Here is a 9,202-nt window from a genome sequence, read left to right as displayed (position 1 = left end):
CTCTCTTCACCAACAAACACATTTGTATCCACACATTTGCAGCCTTTCTTTTAACATTTTGTTTTATTTTACCAAACACATAGACATTACCGGAATTTGGACCTAATCACAGACAGACACACACACACACACACACACACACACACACACACACACACACACACACACACACACACACACACACACACACACACACACACACACACACACACACACACACACACACACACACACACACACAAACAGATACGCATGCATGCACAGACACACAGACAAGCACACATGCATGTGCACTAACATGTTCCCCACAGGACCGAACAGTGTAAGACATGTAGATGCTGTATCTACATCATTCAAACAGCATAGGGTCCCGTAGCTGTGCTATCATTTGAGTACAGACAAGGCACATAAGACAGAGGCATCTACAGTCAGTGAGTGGAACTTCAAACAATTTCCTGAAACCCATTAGAACTACCAGATGCTGCAGAACCACGGCTCAGAGTTCCGCTCGAACGGACAGTTGAGAGTTTTGGTGTTCTATATTTACTCCTCTATATTTATTGTAGAAGTGGGAAAAAATGTTCAGCTTTACTTCCTGGTACAGTGGGGGTCAGAGATAAAAATACATTCATTCAACAGAACCCAGTAAAGATGCCAACTCCAAACCAATACCTTGACACAAAACAGTTACAAACTGTCAGTGTCACCCAGGATAAGGCTCAAAAGTAGTTTTACAAGTACTGTATCTGCATGGATGTTGTTTTGTTTTTTACATTGCCCTCAACTTTCAGAGTCATGCCAGCAGTGTACCCCCAGCTTAAAAACACCCATTATGTCACCAAGTTCACACTGGCCTTGTCTGGGCTATTCTGGGCATCTGTTGAAGGCTGGATATACATAAGAAAATACCCAAGGGTGGTGGACGTATTGTTTCCACAGAGATCTCATACACACAAACACACACACGAACAGGGGAACTCAGACCTTGGTTATACCCACGTAAATGGAATTGACTTAATTCCCTTTTTATGCCCTTTTCTCTCTACAGGGATTCTGACCTTTAATTTAAGCATGGGGAAACGCATGCGCCAGCCAGGTATTCATTTGGGGTGGAGATCACACAAATGGAGGTGTGGCAGAGGTGTGTCTACAGATATACCGTATTCTGACCTTGACTTAATTCCCTCATAATTCCATCACCTTTACACGTGAAGAAACCATGAGTAAGGAAGAGCAACCTGTCAGTTCCACGTGTCTTCCAGACTGTCTTTTTCCCAATAGAAATAACACCGATCTCCATGCACTGTAATTAATAAATGAATTAGAGCTATTGATAAGACTCAGGTAAATGGGTAATCCATTTGTGTAAGGGGATTGTAAATATAAATGACAATTGTTTTAGACCTATTTGACCTTATAATGTGATACCAGTCATATTTTAGCAAATTGAAAAGCATATCAACATGACAGATATTTCGGTCTCTTTTCCACAGTGAAGTGTAAATGGCTGTCATTATTTTAATTGTAGGCCTAACTTTGGAGACTCAAACCGAGGATGTAGCCTATGGAAACTTGCACTGACAGTAGCACCGATCCTACTGAGTGGAATTATGCGCTCTAGAATGTTTTACTTACAGTGCATTTGGAAAGTATTCAGCTCACGACTTTTTCCACATTCTGTTACGTTACAGCCTTATTCTAAAATTGATAAAACAAAAAATGTTCCTCATCAGTCTACACACAATACCCCATAATGACAAAGCGAAAAGAGGTTTTAGAAATGTTAGCAAATATATTAAATCTTATAAACAGAAATACCTTATTTACATAACTATTTAGACCCTTTACTATGAGATTCGAAATTGAGCTCAGGTGCATCCTGTTTCCATTGATCATCCTTGAGATGTTTCTACAACTTGATTGGAGTCCACCTGTGCTAAATTAAATTGATTGGACATGATTTAGAAAGGCACCCACCTGTCTATATAAGGTCCCAAAGTTGACAGGGCATGTCAGAGAAAAAAACAAGCCATGAGGTTGAAGGAATTGTCCATAGAGCTCCGAGAGAAGATTGTGTCAAGGCACAGATCTGAGGAAGGGTAAGGAAAACATTTCTGCAGCATTGAAGGTCCCCAAGAACACAGCGGCCTACATCATTCTTAAATGGAAGAAGTTTGGAACCACCAAGACTCTTCCTAGTGCTAGCTGCCCTGCCAAACTGAGCTCCAGAGTTCCTCTGTGGAGATGAAAGAACCTTCCAGAAGGATAACCATCTCTGCAGCACTCCACCAATCAGGCCTTTGTGGTAGAGTGGCAGACGGAAGCCACTTCTCAGTAAAAGGTACGACAGCCCGCTTGGAGTTTGCCAAAAGGCACCTAAAGGACTCTCAGACCATGAGAAATAAGATCCTCTGGTCTGATGAAACCAAGATTGAACTTGTTGGCCTGATTGCCAAGCGTCACATCTGGAGGAAACCTGGCACCATCACTACAGTGAAGCATGGTGGTGGCAGCATCATGTTGTGGAGATGTTTTTCAGCGGCAGGGACTGGGAGACCAGTCAGGATCAAGGGAAAGATGAATGGAGCAAAGTACAGAGAGATCCTTGATGAAAACCTGCTCCAGAGTGCTCAGGACCTCAGACTGGGGCGAAGGTTCCCCTTCCAACAGGACAACGACCCTAAGCACACAGCTAATACAACGCAGGTGTGGCTTCGCAATAAGTCTCTGAATGTCCTTGAGTGGCCCAACCAGAGCCCGGACTTGAACCCAATCGATCATCTCTGGAGAGACCTGAAAATAGCTGTGCAGCGACGCTCCCCATCCAACCTGACAGAGCTTGAGAGAATCTGCAGAGAAGAATGGGAGAAACTCCCCAGGAGACACTGTGGCCCCGTCGACAATACACCCGGACAGGGCCAACCAGGCAGGATATAACCCCACCCACTTTGCCAAAGCACAGTCCCCACACCAAAAGAAGGATATCTTCAACCACCAACTTACTACCCTGAGACAAGGATGAGTTTAGCCCACGAAGATATCCCCCACGGCACGAACCCGAGGGGAGCGCCAACCCGGACAGGAAGATCATGTCAGTGACTCAACCCACTCAAATGATACACCCCTCCTAGGGATGGCATGGAAGAGCACCAGTAAGCCAGTGACTCAGCCCCAGTAATAGGGTTAGAGGCAGAGAATCCCAGTGGAGAGGTGGGAACCGGCCAGGCAGAGACAGCAAGGGCGGTTTTTTGCTCCAGTGCCTTTCCATTCACCTTCACACCCCTGGGCCAAACTACACTCAATGATAGGACCTACTGAAGAGATGAGTCTTCAATAAAGACTTAAAGTTCGATACCGAGTCTGTGTCTCTCACATGGATAGGCAGACCATTCCATAAAAATGTAGCTCTATAGGAGAAAGCCCTGCCTCCAGCTGTTTGCTTAGAAATTCTAGGGACAATAAGGAGGCCTGCGTCCTGTGACCGTAGTGTATGTGTAGGTATGTACGGCAGGATCAAATTGGAAAGATGGGTAGGAGCAAACCCATGTAACGCTTTGTAGGTTAGCAGTAAAATCTTGATATCAGCCCTAGCCTAAACAGGAAGCCAGTGTAGAGAGGTTAGCACTGGAGTAATATGATCAAATGTTTTGGTCAAGATTCTAGCAGCCGTGTTTAGCACTAACTTAAGTTTATTTAGTGATTTATCTGGGTAGCCGGAAAGTAGAGCATTGCCGTAGTCTAATGTAGAAGTGACAAAAGCATGGATACATTTTTCTGCATTATTTTTGGACATAAAGTTTACTGAATTTTTCTATGTTACATAGTTGAAAAAAAGCTGTCCTTGAAACAGTCTTAAAACCTCTTGGGGCTAGGGGGCAGTATTTTCCCGGCCGGATGAAAAACGTACCCAATTTAAACAGGTTACTACTCTGGCCTAGAACATAGAATATGCATATTATTAGTAGACTTGGATAGAAAACAATCTGAAGTTTCTAAAACTGTTTGAATGGTGTCTGTGAGTATAACAGAACTCATATGGTAGGCAAAAATCTGATAAAAATGTTATCAGGAAGTGGGAGAAATTAGAAATGTAGTTTTTCTTTTGAATCCCTTGAAAAACTACAGTGACATAGGATTTACGTTGCACCTCCTAAGGCTTCCAATGGCTGTCAACAATCTTTAGGAACTGATTTCATCCGTCACCTGTTACCGGGCAGAAAATTGTGGCTCAGTCAATCAGTGGCCAGTCTGAGGACAGGTGTCGCGTGATGCGCGTGCACGCGAGTTTGCTGTTGGTTCTTTTTCTTCTGGGATGAATACCTATTGCCCGGTTGTAAAATTATCACAATTTTACGTTAAAAAATACCCTAAAGGATTGATTGTAAACATCGTTTGACATGTTTCTACAAACGGTAATGGAACTTTTGAACATTTCGTCTATGGATTTGCATCCACGCCTCATGGCATTTTAAAGTGTTCTGGATGGGTCAACAAAACGGACGTATTTGGACATAAATGATGGACTTTGCAGAACAAATGAACATTTCTTGTGGAAGTGGGAGCCCTTCCGAGTGCATTCTGCCGAAGATCAGCGAAGGTAAGAAAATATTTCGAACATATTTTTGAGATTTGTCGATGCCATGGTTGTAGGCTAACTGTATAGCTTAGCATTGAAGGCTAAGTTCTGTACTCAGATTATTGAACAATGTGTTTTTCCGTAAAGTTATTTCGAAATCTGACAAAGTGGTTGCATAAAGGAGTAGATTATCTCTAATTCTTTAAATAATTGTTATACATTTTGTCAACGTTTATGAGTTCTTCTGTAAATTAATGTGCCCATTCACCGTAAGTTATGGGGAGAAAACATTTTCTGAACGTCACGCGCCAATGTAAAAATGGGTTTTTTGGATATAAATATGAACTTGATCGAACAAAAAATGCATGTATTGTCTAACATGATGTCCTAGGAGTGTCATCTGATGAAAATTGTCAAAGGTTAGTGCTTAATTTTAGCTGTATATCTGGTTTTGTGACGGCTATCCGTGCTTGGAAATTATTATTTATTTTTTTGCTAAGGTGCTATCCTAAAATAATCTAATGTTTTGCTTTCACCGTAAAGCCTTTTTGAAATTGGACAATGTGGTTGGATTAACGAGAAGAATATCTTTAATGCCGTATAATACTTGAATTTTAATTTTGAGATTATTATTTTTTTTATTTCGCGCCGTGCTATCTCACTGGTTGTTGTCCAACCAATCCCGTTAACGGGATTTTATCTCGAAGGGGTCCTCAAGAGGTTAATTAATATGTTTGTCAAAAGATCGGAGAGATCAGGGTCCAGAGTAACGCAGAGGTCCTTCACAGTTTTGAGACGACTGTACAACCATCAAGATTAATTGTCAGATCCAACAGAAGATCTTTGTTTCTTGGGACCTAGAACTAGCATCTCTGTTTTGTCCGAGTTTAAAAGTAAAACATTTGCCACCATCCACTTCCTTATGTCTGAAACACAGGCTTCCATGGAGGGAAATTTGGGGGCTTCACCATGTTTCATTGAAATGTACAGCTGTGTATCATCCGCATACCAGTGAAAGTTAACCATTATGTTTCCGAATTACATCACCAAGAGGTCAAATATATAGTGAAAACAATAGTGGTCCTAAAACGGAACCCTGAAGAACACTGAAATTAACAGTTGTCAGAGGACAAACCATCCACAGAGACAAACTGATATCTTTCCCGACAGATAAGATCTAAACCAGGCCAGAACTTGTCCGTGTAGACCAATTTGTGGTGAATGTGGTGATCGATGGTATCAAAAGCAGTAATAAGGCTGTAACATAACAAAATGTGGAAAAAGTGAAGGGGTCAGAATACTTTCCAAATGCACTGTATATGCCCAGACTTTTCCATTTTTTTTTTTACCATTTCACTGTCAGTAATATCCATATACTAAATAACTGTCATTTTAGTGCAGTGACTGTTAGTTTCCTTCAATTTGTAGCCTTCATTTTTCATCATTCCTTTACATTGTTAGTTTACCTTTCTTTCCTCTGTCATGTCCATGTGGTTGTTTCTGAGGGCCGGTAGTCAATTTAAACCTTTATTGATCTAGGCAAGTCAGTTAAGAGAAAATTCTTATTTACAATGACGGCCTACACCGTCCAAACCCGGACGACGCTAGGCCAATTGTGCGCCACACTATAGGACTATAGGCCGGTTGTAATTCAGGCTGGATGTCATTGTTCCTGATGGTCAACTGAGGGTACTGCTGTGTGCTGCAATAGTGGATCATAATAGGCTAATGTATTACAAGTTGTGCAATAATTTGGGACATGTAGCCTATCTGAATCATTATGGAATGCAGACCATACATAGCAGTTTAAACATGAAGACTGACCCACGGGTCATTGTCATCACAGTTCTGTGATTAGTGAGGATTATTATTGTTCAACAACTATTTCTTACCTTCCAATATTTTATGGATTAGACAATTGAATTATTATTTTCTATGGTATTTGTTGTTTTGTTCATTCAGTTTATTTGTATGTATTGCACAGTTTCACAGTTTAATAAAGAAAATGTGGAACGATACACACGCTGCGCTTTGGTCCGCTCCTTCATCCTACGACAACCGTGACAGAATCTCCCACCACCAAAGGACCAAGCAGCGTGGTAAACAGGAATGGACATGGGAGGAAATCCTGGATGGGGCAGGACCCTGGACAAGGCCCGGGGAGTATCACCATCCTAAGGAGGAGATTGAAGCAGCGAGAACAGAACGGCGATATTACGAGGCGTTATACCATCAAGGCAAGCAGGCGGAGACAGCAAGAGAGGAACGGCGACAATACGAGGAAATAGCATGGCAACGACGGAAGCCCGAGAGGCAGCTCCCCCCCAAGAATTGGGCACACGGGGAGTTTGGTGGAGTCAGGTTTGGGCCCTGAGAACTCCTCGTGCTTACCGTGGAGAGCTGAGGGGTGAACCAGAGCCAGTCAGGGAGACGAGTGAGGAACTCGACGCAAGATTCCGGAGAGAGGTGTTAGCATTGAGAGCGCTGCAGAGCGGGCGTGCTGAGGAGCGTGACACCAGTCCGGTGTCATATGCACCTGTTTCATGACATCGGGCCTTCAGTGCACCTCCCCAGTCTGGTACGTCCTGTGTCTCCTCCACGCACTCGCTTGAGGGAGCGTGTGACCTGTCAGGCACCATGTTTTGCGGTGATACGCACGGTGTCTCCAGTGCACATTCACAGCCCAGTACGCCCTGTGCCAGCGCCCCGCACTTGCCGGGCTAAAGTGAGCATCCAGCCAGGACGGATTTTGCCAGCCCTATGCTCCAGACCTCCAGTGCGCCTCCACAGCCCAGTACGCCCTGTGCCTGCGCCTCGTACTCACCCTGAAGTGCGTGTCACCAGTCTGGCTCCACCTGTGCCAGCCCCACGCATCAAGCCTCCAGGGTGCCTGCCCTGTCCGGGGTGTCCTGTTCCTGCTCCCCGCACTCGCCCTGAGGTGCGTGTTACCAGTCTGGCGCCACCTGTGCCAGCCCCACGCATCAGGCCTCCAGTGCGCATTCCCAGTCCAGAGCTTCCGGCGACAGTTCCCAGTCCGGAGCTCCGGCGACAGTTCCCAGTCCGGAGCTTCCGGCGACAGTTCCCAGTCCGGAACCTCCTGAGACGGCCCACAGTCCGGAGCCTCCTGAGACGGCCCACAGTCCGGAGCCTCCTGAGACGGCCCACAGTCCGGAGCCTCCTGAGACGGCCCACAGTCCGGAGCCTCCTGAGACGTCCCACAGTCCGGAGCCTCCTGAGACGTCCCCCAGTCCGGAGCCTCCTGAGACGTCCCCCAGTCCGGAGCCTCCTGAGACGTCCCCCAGTCCGGAGCCTCCTGAGACGTCCCCCAGTCCGGAGCCTCCTGAGACGTCCCCCAGTCCGGAGCCTCCTGAGACGTCCCCCAGTCCGGAGCCTCCTGAGACGTCCCCCAGTCCGGAGCCTCCTGAGACGTCCCCCAGTCCGGAGCCTCCTGAGACGTCCCCCAGTCCGGAGCCTCCTGAGACGTCCCCCAGTCCGGAGCCTCCTGAGACGTCCCCCAGTCCGGAGCCTCCTGAGACGTCCCCCAGTCCGGAGCCTCCAGCGACGTTCTGCAGTCCAGAACCTCCGGTGATGATCCACGGTCCGGGTCCTTCGGCAACGATCCAGGGTTCGGTGACACAAAAGCAGAGGGATCAGCGGGCAGAACGGGGGTTACGCCCTGAACCGGAGCCGCCTCCTCTGCTGGAGGATCCGCGGGATGAGAAGGTTCTTCGTCCTGCACCAGAGCCGCCACCGACATTAGTCACCCACCCTAACCCTCCCTTTTTTTTGTTTTTTTTGTTGTTTTAGGTGGCGTTCGGAGTCCGCACCTTTGGGGGGGATACTGTCACGTCCTGACCATAGAAAGCTGTTATTTTCTATGGTAGACTAGGTCAGGGCGTGAGAGGTTTCTTTTTCTAGTTTAGATTTTCTATGTTGTTATGTTCTAGTTTTTGTATTTCTATGTTGGGCTTTTTTGGGATGATCTCCAATTAGAGGCAGCTGGTCATCATTGTCTCTAATTGGAGATCATACTTAAGTAGTTGTTTTTCCCACCTGGGTTTGTGGGAGATTGTTTTTGAGTAAGTGTATGTTGTAACTCTTCGTCACGGTTTGTTGTTTTGTTCATTTAGTTTATTTGTATGTATTACATAGTTTCACAGTTTAATAAAGAAAATGTGGAACGATACACACGTGGTCTGCTCCTTCATCCTACGACAACCGTGACACTCCAACCCTGTTTATGTATGACTCATAAATACTTTCCTAACCCTAAATAATCTACAAAATCAGAGTATTTTTTTTATCTATCAATTGGTGCAACAACAAATAAAGGATACAAATATATGTGTATTATTTAAGATGGTTTGCTTTCATAATTCCTATTCTGAACTTCTCTCGATATACAGTATATTCTAGTCAGTGAGTCTGAGAAAATTCTCATTTTCGTATGTTTTCGTAAATCGTATGTAAAGATATGGCTTTAGATAAATGTACTGAAAACCCTGTTGAATGAAAACTCCATGAGAAAATCTGTTGGCCAGCAAGTGGGAGGGTTTTCAGCGGTTTAATTAAATGTTTTCAATGCACATCAGGGAGTCACACCTGCAAAGCCTGTTATGCATAAGG

The sequence above is a fragment of the Salmo salar genome, chromosome 23 (genome assembly GCF_965601325.2).
Source record: "Salmo salar chromosome 23, fSalSal1, whole genome shotgun sequence".
Classification (NCBI taxonomy): domain Eukaryota; kingdom Metazoa; phylum Chordata; class Actinopteri; order Salmoniformes; family Salmonidae; genus Salmo; species Salmo salar.
This window is presented reverse-complemented; position numbering follows the sequence as displayed.